The 18,448-nt window shown below is 41.3% G+C and overlaps 1 protein-coding gene across 8 annotated transcripts in view; it reads right to left on the bottom strand.

Annotated features, from left to right (window-relative positions):
* The window catches only part of GARNL3 (GTPase activating Rap/RanGAP domain like 3), a 154,452-nt gene that overhangs the window by 90,967 nt on the left and 45,037 nt on the right, over positions 1 to 18,448 (bottom strand). Inside the window, exon 1 of one of the 8 annotated variants that reach the window (XM_082402611.1) lies at positions 253 to 393. The exons of the other annotated variants lie outside the window; for them this stretch is intronic. The gene's annotated coding sequence lies outside the window, so the exon portion shown is untranslated. Of the gene's footprint in view, positions 1 to 252; positions 394 to 18,448 lie in introns of those variants that run through there. 8 annotated transcript variants of the gene reach the window in all.

Below are 18,448 nucleotides of genomic sequence, written 5' to 3'. Positions count from 1 at the left end.
CAGATTTAGAAAGGCAGTAGAATTGATAAACACATCCAAGAGATGGCCAGCAAGTCTGATTCTAAAAAGCAAAGAGTGCTCGCTTCGGCAGCATGTATACTAAAATTAGAACGATTCAGAGAAGATTAGCATGGTCCCTGAGCAAGGATGACATGCAAATTTGTGAAGCATTCCGTATTTGTATAAATTAGGAGTTTGGGATTAACAGATACACACTACTATGTATAAAATAAATAAACAACAAGGACTTACTGTATAGCACAGGGAACTATATTCAATATCTTGTAATAACCTATAATGAAAAAGAATCTGAAAAATTATATATATACCTGTATATACATAAATGTGTATATATACACATATATATAACTGAACCACTTTGCTGTACACCTGAAACTAACACAATAATGTAAATCAACTATATTTCAATAAAATAAAGAAATAAATAAAAATCAAAGACAAACACAAATACACAGAGTGATAATAAAGAAAATATAATTGCTAAGAAGAAAAGAGATTTTTTAAAGTGTGAGAGAATACCATGTGAGACTATGCGACTATTACCAAAAACTTCAGTGAAATGGAAATTTTCTAGGAAAATATACATAATGAAGATTCTTTTAAGGAGGGGAAGAAACCTGAATACACCAATAACTGTAGAACTGGAGAGGTTGTCAGAACACCACCCCACAGAGGCAGTCCTGGCTCAGAGGGTCTTCAAGGAGGGGAAGGGCCCCATTTCCACCTGCCAGCCACACCCTCACTCACCGGGAACGCAGGGGAGAGTTTCCCTATAGAAGATACAAATAGCAGAATTCTTTTGAGTTTGTTTTGGTGCAGAAGTTCAGGGAAAGGGAATTAACATATATTTAACGTGAGTAATGCTAAGAAAAAAAGACATGATTTTTACGTTATTTTATTTTGTCTAACGTTTCTAACCTGGTCATACACCAAAGGATCGGTACTGAGGAGGACTGCGCCCAAGAGAGAAAAGGGAAAAAGCAAATCAAATCATCACTTGGTTAGGATCTGCCTGGTCCTGTGAGGGATTCCTTTAGAGTTCCTGCATTGGTCAATACTGGAGCCACTAGCCCCATTTAAATCTAATTTTAAATTAATTGAGATAAAATAAAAAACACTCAGTTCCTCTGTTGCGCTGTCCGTATTTTAAGTGTTCAGTAGCCACAGGTGATGGCTACCCTGGACAGAGCAAATGACAAATTTCCACAGTCACGGAAAGTTCCGCTGGACAGGACTGTGACATGCTGGACCTTGATGCAACTCTGGGTGACCAAGATCAATTCAGTTTCTCAGGCTGAAACACCTTCAGTTAGTTAAATACACTAAAAACGGTGGAAATTCATGTAATTTAATATCTGGAGTAGAGGCTTTCTAATTTCAGCCAAAGTGTAACTGATTCATTTAACACTAAACAGTGTTCTATGTCTTAGATGTTTTATTTCTGGAAAAAAGTAATATCCAAGCAATAATATCCATCTGTATGATTTAACAAATTAATGTAAAAGAAAAAATTAAAAAAGGAAGAATAAAGTGTTATTCATTAACTACTGTAAATAAAAGTATTATTAGTTTAATATTAGAGGCAATTAGATGAGAATATTTCCTAAATTAATACAAATACATAAATTTTCAAAAACAAAAGGCTCTTTCCTCTCTACTGAATTGCTTTGTTTCTTTGGGCTGGTGTCTGTTTCCATACTTTAAGCAGCACTAGGATCCCTGCGGTCTCTGCTTATCATGCACTGGGTACTTGGCATTCAGGTATATATAAGTCACAGAAACAGTATTTTAACCCAGGGAAAAAATCTTTTAAAATTTGTGTAAATTGTAAGTTTAAAAATAATATTTCAGATTTCCATCCCCCGCCCCTATCTCCTCTCTTTAAAATGAGTGGTTACATGTGTGGGTTTTGGCACCCAACTGATCAGGTTCAAATTTCAGTTCCACACTTACTAGCTGTGTGACCTTGGGCAAATCACTTAATTTTTCCTCTCTAAATTCCATTTTCCTTATCTCTAAAATGAGGACAATGATTGCAGCCGCTTTTAGGCTTGTGGAGAGGATTCAATAATATAAAACATGGAATGAGCCTAGAATAGTTTCTGGACATAGGAAGTGCTCAATCATGTTATAACAATATGTATTTTAATAATAATAGGATAATGATTAATATAAAATGCCCTGATTATTGTTAGTATGATTAAACCATTTCAGTGCTGCATTTACACTCTTGGAAGGTCTGTTTAAACATTTGTCACTCTTCCGATATTATTGAGAACTACTTTCTCAGGGCCTGTACTAACTGCTGGAATTATAAAGACAAATGCAACATGATCCCTACCCTGGAGGAGCACAGAGCCTACTGGGAGAGAGAGACACACACATGTAAACAGATAAATCACACATAACCTGGTTAAATGCCACAGCACAGAAGTAAGGATGGGGCACTGGGGGCGGTCAGAGGCTGGAGGGACAGCTCTGCCTTGGGGAGCTGCAGGTTTTGTCACTATAATGCAATTTATTCTGGAAGATGTACAGGACCTTTGAGAAATGATTTCCAACATAAGTAGATTTTAAAAACTACAAATACTGGTCAAGGAGACCATTTGCATATGCAAATCAGACATGTAGACACACTGACACACATCCATACCCCTGATTTAGAAAGTATGGCTCAGAAGGGAAGAAAGAAAGTTCAAATGTTTCCATCAAAAAAAGGTGGGGAGATAAGGCCTGAACATGGGTGGAATAAGCCATCCCCTGACTGGCAAGTGCTGCTCCTGGGCCCCTGGTTCACTTCTCCTGGTCAGTCTGGTTCACTTCCGCTGTCTGCAGCGAGAGGCAAGGGAGTGGACATGGGGACCAGAGGAGATGTTTTCTTCCTCCCACTCTTCACCTCCATCCTATTCTGCCTGTGCCATGGGGTAGAGAAAAGATTTGGGAGGTTGGGCAGCTGGAGTGCTGAGCACCAGGGCACATGTAAGAGAACCTGAATTGGTTAGAAGATTCCCCAGCTAGGAAGATAATTGTTGGCTAAAGAACAACCAAGGCCTCGGATCTGGGCTCAGACTTACATCCACATCTCTGGCCACCATCCTCAGCAAACTCAACGTCCATCACAATGATTTATCTGATGTCTTGAGCTCACGTCCTTCAGCTGTCTCAAATCCAATGACCTCACTTAACTTCATGGCTTTGCCATCCACTACTAAGACCCCAAACCTGCTCTCACCCACACTGGTATAGATTTGTCATCACAGTACCTGACTTATAACCCATGCTGGCTCTTTCTGGTACACATTCTAGCTGGGGATCTGTGGTTAATCACATCAACAGTGCATTTACTAACACATAGACCTTTGTACTGCTGAGTTCTACTTAAGCCCACCAAGTCAAGTCCCAGTTTTCAATCACCCCCTACCAAGTAAACTCTCATACTTCCCTTCTGTGTTCAAAGAAACATGTTTCCATATGACTAGGCCTACGACAAGCTCGTGCTTCTTGACCATGGCTAGATCTTCACTACCACTCCCCAGTTCTTTTATCTATTCCTTTTTCACTTCCCATTACATCTCCCATCTTGGCCCTGACTTGTCAATCACCAAATCGCCACTCCAGAAACACCTCTTCTTCTAAGCAATGACCTCTCCACCTATTCTATTGAGAAATCTGAGGCAAGTCAGGATGAGTACTGTCATCTAACCCTTCATCTCAAATGCTATCCATCTTGGTTTCTTCATTAAAATAATATCTGACTAGTAGTCCCTGATACTCAAATTCCCAGTAAAATATTTGTGAAGATTCAGCACAAAAGATGACAATTCATGAGTCTGAAGACTGACTGTCCACCCTATGGCCAAAATCTACTTACTGTATGGCCAATGGAGAAGAACTGGGAAACATATTTGGTCACTGACTTTGTTGCCCAAAACAGAGCAAATTTGTGGTCATTACAGAAAGCTCGATGGCAATTTATTTTTCTCTTCACCACCTCCTTTGGGCTAAGAAACACTGGGTCTATATGAAGAGTAACAATAAAACATTGGGAGTCATCCTTTTACTGCACAGGTACTGCATTTTAAGGTAGCCCCAGCCATTCCAGCACCTCTTTTTCTCTCCAAGAACACATTGGGCAAGATGTGGGGAGAAAGGGAGACAAAGTCCACGTTAGAAAATGCAGGCTTCATAAGCAACGTGCCATAGGTAGGGAGACAGACAGGAAGGGTCCTGGTAGCAGAGTACCCTGGGGAACATGGTTTTGTCAATATGCCAAGCTGCTGGGGGCACCAAATTGTGGTTGGGATGGGGGGAGATATAACTTTCTTAATCTCCATCCTGTTCTTTAATCTACACAGATGGTATTTTCTCAAGCTTATGTAAAGAGCTAAGCAAACATTACTCTAATACTCCTCTTCCAACCAGACTGCTACCTGGAGCCCCCTAAGTCCTGGCTATATGTATAAACTCTAGAGCTACTCGTTCAGAGCAGCAAACCTATCTCATTCCAGCAGAGCTTTACAAGATAAATGCCAGCTAGATTCTGGATATTGATCAGGGAGCTTTGCACAACCACTGGCCATCCAGATGTTTGGTTCAGAGAAGCTGCAGTACCCAAAAGGACAATGAGGGCTCAGGCCATTGTACATTCTGTCTGTTGAAAATACAAGGTCTGAATAGCTCTTTGTTTTTGTTTGAAGATTTTGTAAAAAGGAAAAAAAAAAATCACCAACATGGGAGTTATGAGAAAAAAAATGCTACATATGATCATGAAAACTAAAAAAGGAAGCTCATCACTTTTTACTATGAAACCAAAATAAAAGTTTAGAAAAGCAGTTGTTGTCCTCAATAAGACAGAAGACAATTTTTGCAACAAGTGTATAAAGCTTGTGGAAGCGGGCAAGATAAAAGAGGACAAAATATGCAAATGTAGGATTAAAATCCTCATTGGAGGAGGAAAGCAAAACGTTTACTGTAGAAAACAGAGACAGTAGTATGTTTATCATTTGAGATGCCTTTCCAAAATGAAAAGGAACAAAACAAAATGAAAATAATGAGAAAGAAAAGACAGCTACAGAGGACAGAAAAAAGATCTTCCTTATTGTTTCAAGGGGAAAAAATGAGCAATACTCAAAGATATATCTGAAGAAAATATTCATCCGTGACGTAAGACCTGGGTCCAAGATTTGCAAAGATGCAATATTTTAGGAAAAATTGATGAGAAGAGAAAGACACAGAGAAACTATGGGAAACATTTTTAAAATAAAAGAATAAAGAAGAAGGTTTGAGAAAGATCCAGGCAGGAAAGGTTTCCAAGAAAGAAAATAAACTAAACTGTCTCAGGCTTCTTTCTGAACACTATAGGGCAGAAAGTAACTATACTGGCTTGAATGGTGTTCCCCGCCCCCTGCCGCCATTTTACATCCACCTGGAACCTCAGAATGTGCTCTTATTTGCAAAGAGGGCCTTTGTAGATGTAATTAAATAAGTTAAGATGAGGTCACTGAATTAGGGTGGGACCTAAGTCCAATGGCTGGTGTCTTTATAAGAGAAAAGAGGGAGATGCAGATACAGAAATGCAGGTCAGGAGGCCACGTGAAGCAGAGATTGGAGTGATGCAGCTACAAGCCAAATGATGTCAGGGATTGCTGGCAACCATGGAAGCTGGAAGAGGCAAGGGAGGATTTCTCCCTCGAACCTTCAGAGGGAGTGTGGCCCTGCCAACATCTTGACTTCAGACTTCTAGCCTCCAGAACTACGAGAGAATAAATTTCTGTTGTTTTAAGCCATTCAGTTTGTGGTAATTTGTTACGGCAGGCCTAGGAAAACAATACAGTAACAGATCAAAATTTGTGAATTTTTTTGAAAAATAAATTTATTTATTTATTTATTTTCAGCTGCGTTGGGTCTTTGTTGCTGCGCACGGGCTTGCTCCAGTTGCGGCGAGTGGGGGCTACTCTTTGTTGCCATGAGCGGGCTTCTCATTGTGGTGGCTTCTCTTGTTGCAGGGCACGGACTCTAGGCACATGGGCTTCAGTAGTTGTGGCACGCGGGCTCAGTAGTTGTGGCTTTCAAGCTCTACAGCACAGGCTCAGTAACTGTGGTGCATGGGCTTAGTTGCTCCACGGCATGTGGGATCTTCCCGGACCAGGGATCAAACCTGTGTCCCCTGAACTGGCAGGCAGATTCGTAACCACTGTGCCACCAGGGAAGTCCCCAACATTTTTACGAGAGAAAGGTGATGACTCAGAAATTTTAAAACCAACCAAGCTGTTCTTATGGAAGGCATAGCTCAAGACGTTCTCAGACACACAATGATTGAGAAAAGATAACCGTCACATACTGCCTAAAAAACTTACTTGGGATTGCAGGATAAGGATGCCTGCAACCATGATATTTACTATGGTTCTGGAGTCCTAGCCAGTGCGTAGCCAATCAGACATACAGAAGAAATAAGAGATTTGGATGGAAGAAGACAAAATTGTTTGTGGAAGAGTATCTATGTCTTCAAAAAGAGACTACTTTGTTTTTAAGTAAAGAAGTACAAAAAAATATATAAAACCATTTTGTATATAAATTTATTTACTAAAGGGACACACACTAAATCTTTTTTTTTTTAATTAATTAATTTATTTATTTATGGCTGTGTTGGGTCTTTGTTTCTGTGCAAGGGCTTTCTCCAGTTGCGGCAAGCGGGGGCCACTCTTCATCGCGGTGCGTGGGCCTCTCACTGTCGCGGCCTCTCTTGTTGCGGAGCACAGGCTCCAGACGCGCAGGCTCAGTAGTTGTGGCTCACGGGCTTAGTTGCTCCGCGGCATGTGGGATCTTCCCAGACCAGGGTTCGAACCCGTGTCCCCTGCATTGGCAGGCAGATTCTTAACCACTGCGCCACGAGGGAAGCCCCCACACACTAAATCTTAATAGTGATTATCCATAGGTGGTAGGATTACAGACTAATTTAATTTTCCAGTGCTTTTCCGCTATATTTCAAATTTTCTATAATGAGCATGTATTCCTTTTATAATCAGAAAAGTATGTTTAAAAGTATATCGGCATGCATGTGCACATACACACAGAGAGACTGGAAAGTAATATAAAAATTTAAGAAAAGAAAAAAATTGATCAGACACCAGATTTTTAGCAAAATTGATCTTTTAGCTAATACATAGACATTTGGCAGTGAGCTAGATGCCACTGGGGATACAACAAGAAAGAACCATGAGTTCTGCCTACTGAAAAGGTATAAGAAATGCACACAAATAATTTCAGTGTAAAATATGACAGGTGCCATAGAGAAATGCAAAGAATTGCAGGGTTCTAAAGAGTGAAAGATGATTTTCCCATAGGGGAATCAGGTAAGGCTGCATGGAAAACAGCCCTGGTAGAGGCGTATTTCAAGAAGGCATTTTAGAAGGACGGAGAGGCATAAAAAAGCCCCAGAGGCCTGGGTGACGGTGAGTAAAGGCCTATTTGGCTGGATCATGGGCCAGAGGCGTGAAGCCTCCAAAGATTGGTTGGAGCCATTTGTGGAAAGCTAAAAGCTCTATTCCATAAGCAAAGGAGAGATGTGAAGGCTTTCTGTTGTTGTTTTGTTGTTGTTGTTATTTGTTTGAAAGCATAAGTATGATGCTGACAGAGTGGGACATTTGGGAAAGTACTCTCTGTAGCATTAAGGAAATCATCCCCCAGAATCAGGTTAACTACAGCTGAGGATTCTGACAAACTGGATGTTCTTATCAAAACTTGTTGAATGGAATCTTTGAGAAGTCAGGGAGACCAAGAAAAACTGCCGGAAGCTCAGAGAAGGAGGAAATGACCCAAATGTCACTCCAAAAAGGGAGTTCATAGAAGCAAACACACCTGTCCTTTTCCTATTCCTATCTTCTTAAGAGATCAAATGAGAAACATATAAGGAACTAAAAGTCATTTTCACAATGGAAGCTTGTAAAAAAATGCACACTATTTGGTTTACTCCAGACATGACAAATCAGAGCCTGAATCTTAAACAAATTCCTCAAGTGATTTGTATGTGCAGTAAGGTATGAGGGGCATTGGAGCACAGCCTGTAACAATGGGGAGATCACAGAACTTTTAAATAAATACAACCTACTGTGCATAAGACAGGGGGACAAGCTCTGCAACTTACTAGTTGTGTGACTTTGGACAAGTTAATCTCTTTGAACTTCAGTTACCTCATTTATAAAATGAGGGTAACGAAAGTATCTATACCCCATCAGGTAGTTGTGAAATTTATATTAGTACATATACATAATACATATTTCCATGCATACATATATAAGACTGTCTGGCATTGTGAGTGCACATCCATGTGAATAAGAGCAACTTACCCATGAAATCTGTTGAGAACATATAACCAACAGAATTTGGTAAGAGGTTGGATGTGGGCTATGGGTGAGCTCCTGGTTTCTGAAATTAGCAACGGAAGGAGAGGTAGAGCCATTTACCCAGTGGTGTGGGTGGGCAAAGAGCAACGACGGTGAGTTCAGTGGTGGGCGTTTTAAGGTTCAATTGCCCATGGCAATGTCCAGTGGACATTTGGGCAGGTGGTCCTATATGCTGTGGACAGACACCTGGGAAGAATATATGGATCTGTGAGTCACCAGCCTAAAGACAGTACCTGAAGCGATGGGGATAGGAAAGATGACGAAGGAGAGCAGACAGAGTGAGAAGAGAACCCTGAGGAGCACCCAAATTCAAGGGCCAGGCAGAAGAGAAGAGCTCCCTAAAAGAAGCTGAGAAGGTGCAGCAGGGAGGTAGAAAGAGAAGTACGAGAGAGCAGAGACGCATACGCCAAGGGAGGGGAAAGTTTTAACAGGGCGCATGTGCAGAGTGGGCCCGTGAGCTAAAGGCTAAATGCGTCACCTGGATTTGGTAGCAGAAAGGTCTCTGGTGACTTTGGCAATCGCAGGCTCAGTGGGAACAAGAAGGGGAAGCATCCAAAGGCGAATTCTCAAGGGAATTTGTGGAACTATCGCGGGGATCAAAAGGAGAATTTAGAGTGGCTGAAATGTATTCCCAAAGTAATTAAAAAGTCTTCACATCTATTAAGCAAACACAGCCTGAGATTATATTTGAAAAGACTGCAACACAGTGAAAACCGCAAAAGACCAATTAAAAAGCGGAGGCCAAAAAGCATACAATCCTTTTCTTACACATAAAGGAGCCCAAAGTAACTGCTTTAATTAAATATGTAAAATAGTTCAATATAAAAATAAGAATATTCGTTGTGGCATGAAACTGGGAGCCCTTTTTGGTAAGTCAGTCACGGCAGGCTACACTGGATTTGGGCATGACTTTCCCTAAATTTCACCCAGTGGGGGAAAAAAGGCGAGCAAATTTTAAAACCACAGATATTCTCCTCTCCTACAAAGAGGGTGAAGCTGCTCCAACCCACGGAATGGATGTATACCCCAACAAAATAGGGACTTGCCCCGAGACAGGACAAAGCCGAAGACAAGGGTCTCAGCTTGCGGGTGCTGAGAGAGACCCGAAAGAAGCCTCAAATGCTCTGGGTCCCACACCCCCGGGGAAATCTGTCCCAAGTTGCCTACCAGGGGGCAGCTAATAAGTTAAAAGCATTAGACTTGGTTCTGAGGGTCTAACAAAGAGCTATGACTGTTCAGAGCCCACATGGTGAAAGGTTGGCAAAAAAATAAGATTCCTTTTCAAGGTAACAGCACTAAAAGAAGTAAAAGGGTGTTTTTCAAATTCTTGGGTCTGTGTTCATGGCTGTCAAGTACTACATTTTTGATGGTAGGCCTGCCTGAATTCAGAAGTAAACACAGGTCCTTAAAAATACCTTTCAGAAAACTGAAAATATTTTGTATTCATAAGAGCAGTATAAAGGTATACAACATTATACATATATATATATATATATATATATATTTTTTTTTTTTTTTTGGCTATGGTAAATATTGCTGGAGTGCAGGATCGCCAGCCCATGACTCCTTTTTTTTTTTTTTTAATTTATTTATTCAGTTTTGGCTGTGTTGGGTCTTCGTTTCTGTGCAAGGGCTTTCTCTAGTTGTGGCAAGCGGGGGCCACTCTTCATCGCGGAGCGCGGGCCTCTCACTATCGTGGCCTCTCTTGTTGCGGAGCACAGGCTCCAGACGCGCAGGCTCAGTAGCTGTGGCTCACGGGCCTAGTTGCTCTGTGGCATGTGGGATCTTCCCAGACCAGGGCTCGAACCCGTGTCCCCTGCATTAGCAGGCAGATTCTCAACCACTGCGCCACCAGGGAAGCCCTACATATATTTTTAAAATAAATTTATTTATTTATTTATGGCTGCATTGGGTCTTTGTTGCTGCACGCAGGTTTTCTCTAGTTGCGGCGAGCAGGGGCTACTCTTCGTCACGGTGTGCGGGCTTGTCATTGTGGTGGCTTCTCTTGTTGCAGAGCATGGGCTCTAGACACGCGGGCTTTGGTAGTTGTGGCATGCAGGCCCAGTAGTTGTGGCGCACAGGCTTAGTTGCTCCACGGCACGTGGGATTTTCCCGGACGAGGGCTCGAACCCATGTACCCTGCATTGGCAGGCGGATTCTTAACCACTGCACCACTAGGGAAGTCCCAACGTTATATATTTTTGATCAAGCTTAAAATTTATTTTTGCTACAACTGACGATACATACCGCTGAGCCTGGTCTGTCTTACTAAAAGTTGAGCTGGGCACGTGAGAGGACCTGGTGTAGGGCAGAGGTCACTTTGGCACAAGTAAGTTGTGAGAGGCAACGGATATTATCAAGCAGACACTAAGAAAGACTGGGTGTTTGAGACACACTTGAGAATTTTACCTCCAGAGTATACAAGAGACCACAATCAAGGTAGAAAACTAGGTTTGTTGTGAAGAATTAACCAATAAACAATATGTTAACAGTTTGTAGCTCTGGGTCACAAAATATAAACTGTTGTACACTGATCAAAATTTGAAAGTATTTTTATAGTCCATCAGAGTACTATATCCCACCAGCTGAAGACCACTGGAGTCACAGAACAAAGACCCCAGGCTTCCAGCAGCAGGTGTAGGAGCCAGAGGTTATGAGCTGAGCTGAGAGCGCTGCGGCAGCAGAGAGAGTCACCCGGAGGAGGACGTGGGGCCGCACAGGAACGGGAGACTTGTGTGGCCACGAGGAACCCAACGTGAGCTGCCCAGGCCCGCCGCTACCCAGGAGGGAGTGGAGCGTCTGCAGTTCTAGTTTTGAAACTAGAGAGCATGCTGGTGCCAAATATCATTGAAATGGCTGTTTCCAGGGTTGATTTTGCCTGGAAAAGTTGGAGGACTTGTCTGGTATTCTGATTACAGTGTGTGTTTAGCTAGTTGATTTGGAAGACTTTTGGACCCCAATTATCCAGACCATTAACACAGGGCTCAGTGCTCAAGGTGGTCACCAAACGGCTGGGCAGGTGATGCTAATTCTCCCCAGGTGTTGTTAATCCTAGGAAAATAGTTCATGAAAGCACTAATCAAAAAGTAGGGTAGGGAGGAGACAAGGGTCAAAACCATTCTATAAACTAAGCTACCATCAATGGGGGACAGAGGATATGTTGTTAAGGGCTAGAAGCTGAATACAGATTTTTTTTTTTTTAATTTATGCTCTACCTTATTTTTTAGAAGAGATTTAAAGCAGCTTACTGAAATGTATCTCACTCAAAGGAGAAAATTAGCTACAGAACAAATTCAGAACAAGGGAAAATTAGGTGTGGGTAAATAACCTGAAAACAAGAGAATAAGTTTAGGCTGCATCTTATAAAGTCCTTTAAGGCTGTTAGAAGCAAGCCATAAATAGGGTCCTGAGCTTCCTAGAGGCCAATGCAAAGAGGAAAAAACCCAGTCAGCCATTTAGAGGATTCCTACTGCCTATAAGGTTAACAACAAAGCTGCTTTTTGGTCCCGGTGAAACTTTTCTCATAAGCCCTCTTAAAGGAGACACTGTGTGACAGACTGAGAAAAATCCTCAAGACCTTCCTGCAAGAGACGCACCATCCAGATCCATATGGCTCTTTCCTGCTCTGTCCATCAGTGCAAGTTAAAGGCGTAACACCAAGGCGCAGATCAAGAAAAGCAAGACTAAGAGGGGCCAAGAAAGGCAGGCCAAGTGTTTGCAGCTACCTTATGGTTGGGCCTAATCCAGAAATTAAATTTAAACCATTTATGGCATGGACATCTCTTAGGTAATTCTTTATGAACATTCTTCTTAAAATCAAGCTTTTGTTAAGATTTGGACCTAAGAGAGTTCGAAATTATATATTTGAGCTAAAACCTCAAGCAGAGCTACTCTATGCTGTTGATTAAGGGCAGAGATGTTTGCTCTAACAATCAATCCAATTGCCTTAGGAAACAGCCTATAAGTGGCAGGGCTATGAGAGCACAGGCTCGTAGACTGAGAGATTAAGCACAGGGGCTCTTGGAGTCAGACAGACCTGGGCTTAAGTGTCACCTCTACACTCACTAGCCGTGGGATCTCTCTGAGATCATCTGATAAACGGGAATCCAGTCAATGTCCACAAATGTCTTCTGAGCATCCACAGTGTGTGGTGGAATCAAATAACATCTACTGCCTATAGTCGTTTGGGAGGATTAAATAGGTAAATGCGTCTAAAGTATTTAGCTCAGTCACTGGTACATAGTAAGCATTCAGTAAACAGCAAAACTAATAATAATAATAAAATAATAATCATAATAAAAGATTTCTGGTTCCATTCTCATGCATAAGTAATTATCTGAGTAAGGTCTTAAAGTTCTACATTATTGAAAATGGTTGCAATAATTTTAGCTTGGAAAATGTTCCATGTCGGCATTACTGATCATCCACAAAGGCATCAAAAATATTAAAAAGAGCATCAGAGTTTTTAACCATGTTAACTCACTGATAACTCCAGATGAATGTTATACCTTGCGGTACCTACATGAGTCAACCAGCTATCAAAGCCTTAAATATAAGCCAGTTAAATATCAGAGAACATCTGCCAAAATTATGATTCTAGTTGTAGGATGTAGAAGTCTTGATGTTTTGATGTTCCTAAGGGAAATATGCTGGTACCTTCACTCATCTCTCAATTTAGTGATATTACATAGAATGCAATTCTCCCATAAAATGCCTCTGAAAACAAAAAGCCTACTCAACCCTGTTAGAGTATTAGGGATGCTGGGCAGGCAGCTAGCTAAATCACTCATTAGCCAAGAGTCGTGTTTCTGCACAATAGTCCCACAGGCGTAATTCAAGTTTGTGCCTGAGCAAAAATACAAATTACTACATATCAGACTTCAAAAATCTTCACATAGTCAAAACCTCAAATGTTAAAATCTGCAGATGCCAACCAAGTTCATGATAAACCTCTCTTTTGGTTGTGCTCAGTACAGCCAGACGTCCTTTGGGGCCACCCTGAGTTCATAACAACAAACCCATGCTATCCTCACAGAGTCGCATTTATATGTGTCTCTCTGATATACCAGGGGAACATGCAGCTGATCCAAATGCAGGCTTGAGTCATTAGGGTAAAGTTTTCAAAGGAATGGACAATATACCACCCTGTTTTATCCAGACTTGAAATTACCTGCAGATTGTGGCTTCCCCAGAAGTATCCAGATGTGGGATTATATGAGGATTAGCAGCTGGGCTGGGCAGGGGAGAGGTCCATATGGCGCCCACACCATTTATCACTTGTAACACATCAGTTTCTTACCCATTGAGTCAAAGGCCAAGGAAAGATCAGTAAAAACTACAAACAATCTTATCCTGACAGATTTCGATATAAAGTGATGAAGAATGGTCGATGGGGTAATAGCTGTGCCTTGCTTAGAATGCTGCCACGACAGACCAGACTTTCAATTCATCAAGAAGAAAAACGGCGTATGTTTCAGATGGAATGCACTGCAAGTTGATGAGTCTATACTGGGGAGGGGGGAATCAAAGAAGCTCGTTTTTCCTTCTTTATTTTTGATGGGTTAGGCTACTCTCTAATTCCAACCAAATTGAACCATTCATTCATTCAATTAATATTTACTAAGTTACTAATGCTAAGCATTGTGGTTAGTATGAGGGATACAGTGGTAAATAAAGAGCCATGATTCCTATTTTTAGAGAGTTTATAATCCATACCATTGTTTATGGGATTAAAAAAAGTGTCAGGGATAAGAGTCCACTGGCAGAGGATGACATTTTAGCCAGGTGCTTTTAGTTTGAGCTTTTAAATCATCTACTATAAGAGGAAATATTGCAGACACATGTGAGGCCTCCTACCCAGCTCAGGCTCTTTGAAACTGACTTTTCTCTATATCCTTTTCAGAGAGAATCTGCCCTATCCACAAACTTTGCTGAGGATGTGGGTCTAGGAGGCCACATTTATACCACATGATCCCAGTACCCTGAACTCAACTGTTTGAATCAGGGATAGATACCTGAATCCAAGAAATTAGGGTCCTAGAATGAACCCTTCGCCCTATGACTATGAGGGGCGAAGGAGCTGCAAGACCAGGGTATTGGGGGACTAGAAATCAATTTAGTAATAAAAAACAGTGAATGAGAACTTTGTATGTGCCAGGGCCTTGCCAGGGCCTAGAAATCCAACAATGAACAAGGTAGACGTGGTTCCCACCCTCACCTCTAGTGGATGAGAGAGTAGTTAGTAAACAAATAAATATAAATTGTGGGAATTCCCTGGTGGTCCAGTGGTTAAGACTCCGCTCTTCCAATGCAGGGGGCCCAGGTTCGATCCCTGGTCAGGGAACTAGATCCCGCATGCAGCAACTAAAGATCCCGCGTGCCGCAACTAAAAAAAATCCCGCATGCAGCAACTAAAGATCCCGCATGCCGCAACTAAAAAAAATCCCGCATGCCGCAACTAAAAAAAATCCCACATGTCGCAACGAAGATCCCGCGTGGTGCAACTGAGACCCGGTACAGCCAAATAAATAATTTAAAAAAATCAATTGTGATAAACACCATTAAGAAAATAAAGAGGATGCTGAGTTAGAGAACAGCTCGAAGAGAGAATAGTAAGTGCAAAGGACAGGGAGGAACTCAAATTGTTCTAGAGACCAAAATCAGGCCACTGAAGCACGGTGAGGGTGAGTAGCATGAGAGAAGGTGGGAGAGGAAGGCAGAACAGGGATCACGCAGGATCTTGTAGGGCTTTGTAAAAGGTCTGGGCTTGCAGTGCAATGGGCCACAGAAGGGATTTAAGAAAGAAAAGACATTGTGTTGTCAACATTTTAAAACATCACTCTGGCATAAGGACAGACATATAAACCAATGAAACAGAAGAGAAATCCTAGAAATTAACCCTTGTATACATGATCAATTGATTTTCGACAAGGATGCCAAGACCATTCAATGGGAAAAGGACAGTCCTTTCAACAAATAATGCCAGGAAAACTGAACATCCACATGCAAAAGAATGACGTTGGACCCTTACCTTATACCATATACAAAAATTAACTCAAAGTGGATCAAAGACATAAATGTAAAAGCTGCAACTATAAAACTCTTAGAAGAAAACATAGGGGGAAATCTTCATGACATTGGATTTGGCAATGATTTCTTGGATACAAACACCAAAAGCACAGGCCACAAGAGAAAAAAATAGATAAACTGGACTTCATGAAAATTTAAAAACTTTTGCGCATCAAAGGGCATTGTCAACAGAATAAAAGTACAACCCACATAATAGGTGAAAATATTTGCAAATCATATATATCTGATAAAGGATTAATATCAAGACTATATTAAGAACTCCTAAAGCTCAACAACAACAAAACAAACAACCCAATTTAAAAATGGGCAAAGGACTTGAATACCATTTCTCCAAAGAAGATATACAAATGGCCAATAAGCACATGAAAAGATGCTCAACATTATTAATCATTAGTGAAAGGCAAATCAAAACAACAATGAGATACTACTTCATACCTGTTAGGATGGTTATTAAAAAAAAAAAAAAAGGAAAATAACAAGTGTTGGTGAGAACGTGGAGGAACTGAAGCCCTGGAGCACTGCTGTGGGAATGATGTAAAATGGTGCAGCCACTTTGAGACTAGTTTGAGAGTGCCTCAAAAAGTTAAAAATAGAATTACCATAAGATCCAGCAATTCCACTCCTAGTTAATATACCCAAAAGAATTAAAATCAGGGACTCAAGCACATACCTGTATAACAATGTTCATAGTAACATTATCCACAATAGCTAAAAAGTAGAAACAACCCAAGCATCCATCAATAGGTGAATAACAAAATGCGGTATATACACATGATGAAATATTATTCAGCCATAAAAAGGAATGAAATTTTGATACATGCTACAACATGGATGAACCTTGAAAATATTATGCCAAGTGAAATAAATCATACACAAAAGGACAAAAATTGTATAATTCCACTTATATGTATATGTAGAATAGGCAAATTCACAGACACAGAAGATAGAACAGAGGTTGCGAGGGGCTGGGGAGAGGGGGGAATGGCGAGTCATTGTTTAATGGGTACGGTGTCTATCTGGGATGATGAAAAATGTTCTGAAAGTGGATAGTGGTGATGGTTGCATAACCCTGTGGATGTACATAATGGCCCTGAATTGTACACTTAAAAATGGTAAATTTTATGTTGTGTATATTTTACCATGATAAAAAGAAGTATTAAAAAAAACCCACCGCTGCTGGGAAAAAATGGACTGCAGAGAGGCAACTGTGCTTTCGGGGAAGCTGGCGTGCAGAGAGGAGATTGGTATCGACACGCAGAGAAGAGTGAAGCTGAGAAATCACAGGGACTGGAGAGAAGCGAGAATAGCTGCTTGGGGGCTTCCCAGTCACATGGGGCCCAGCTGTGCTTCCTGCGCCGCATTCTGGGGAGATTCACCCACACCCTTTCCATGCATTACTGTATACTTGAGCTGGACCCAGTAGACCTCCGTTCTTTGCGAGGAAACCATCCCTGATTAAGGCAGGGAACACAGCTGGGGGCAGCTAAGACACACACGGCCTGGAGACTCAAAGTTTGAGGCCGTTGGTTTCTAAAGCTAGACTATCTCCAGCTCCGGGAAAGCAGAACAACTGTTCTTCTCCTTCTCCCTCAGTGCCCGGCACTGTGCCTGCCCCATGGCGGGAGACTTCAACACACAGCTGTTGAATCAGGGCTGAGAAACTCTCCTGTGAGTCTGTAGCGATCTGAGCTCTACAGTCTCTCACCAAATGTATACCCAGTTGAAACCTAGGAACCAAGCCCCTACATCTGCCTTCATTGCTGATTTGAATGGCCGATATTCTTCTTCACAAGGACTTCTACCTAATTTGCTGAAGGTCAGAAGAAGTTTATGCTAAAATTTCAATTTTACAGAATCCTAAAGACCTCTCTACAAAGTCTGAGTTCCAGGATGCCCAAGATCAATTGGGTTCCCAACAATATTCATCAAACCAGGTGTAAGAAAAATTAAACTCGCTTTCTCATGAACTTAGGACACATAAAATGGTTTTTAATTTAATAATACTGTGCCATTCATAGGTGAGAGAAAATGTCTCCTCCCTTAAAACACTGGAGTCAGAATTTCAAGAGATCCTCAGATGGCAAAACTGGAACTTGCTCATTGCATCTTTCCCAACCATTGCAGCCTCTAGCGCATGTCATTTCTAACGTGGGAAAACTAGAAACAACCTGATTTTACAAAAGGAGGGAAACTGTTCCACAGATAATTGTTTATCACCTTGTTGGGCTATCATACACCGATTAAAACGGTAACTTCAAAGACTACATAACAAGAAGATAGTTACAAAATACAGTTAAATGAAAAAAGAGGAATGCGAAAGTAAATGTATAATTTGATTACAGCCATGTAGAAATGGCTTTGGAGCTATAAAAATTGGAAGGTACCAAAGGAGATGAAAATACTTGCTGCAAGGTGGTGAAATTACACATGGAATTTTAAAATGTATTTAAAAGTTACTTTATAATATTTAAAAAGTTATAAACACACACATACACACACACACACACACACACACACACACACACACACACACACACACACAATCATGGCTCTAGAGTAAAATCTGAACAGATGGATTGAAGAACTTTTGCTCAATGAGCTGCCTCATCAGGCTGGGGATAACTGATGCCTAGTCTAGGATTCAGTGAGGCAGGGTTTCTTCAAGGGTGGTCCTGGCACCAGCGGCATCAACATCATCTGGGAGCTTGTTAGAAGTACAAAATCTGGGTTAACCCTGAACTTGAAACTCTGGGGGTGGGATCCAGCAATTTGTTTTAATAAACTCTCCAGGTGATTCTGATGCCCGTTCAAGCTTGAAACTGCTGCTCTGAAGTACGTTCCCAGTCTGATATTCTGTGATTTCCACAAGTCTATAAAGGGTCCATCTTACACACCTATGTTGTCTCCCCCAGACACCACTCTCATTGTTTACAGAG

This window comes from Balaenoptera borealis (genome assembly GCF_965194805.1).
Source record: "Balaenoptera borealis genome assembly, chromosome: 8".
NCBI classification, from domain to species: Eukaryota; Metazoa; Chordata; class Mammalia; order Artiodactyla; family Balaenopteridae; genus Balaenoptera; species Balaenoptera borealis.
This window is presented reverse-complemented; position numbering and strand designations above follow the sequence as displayed.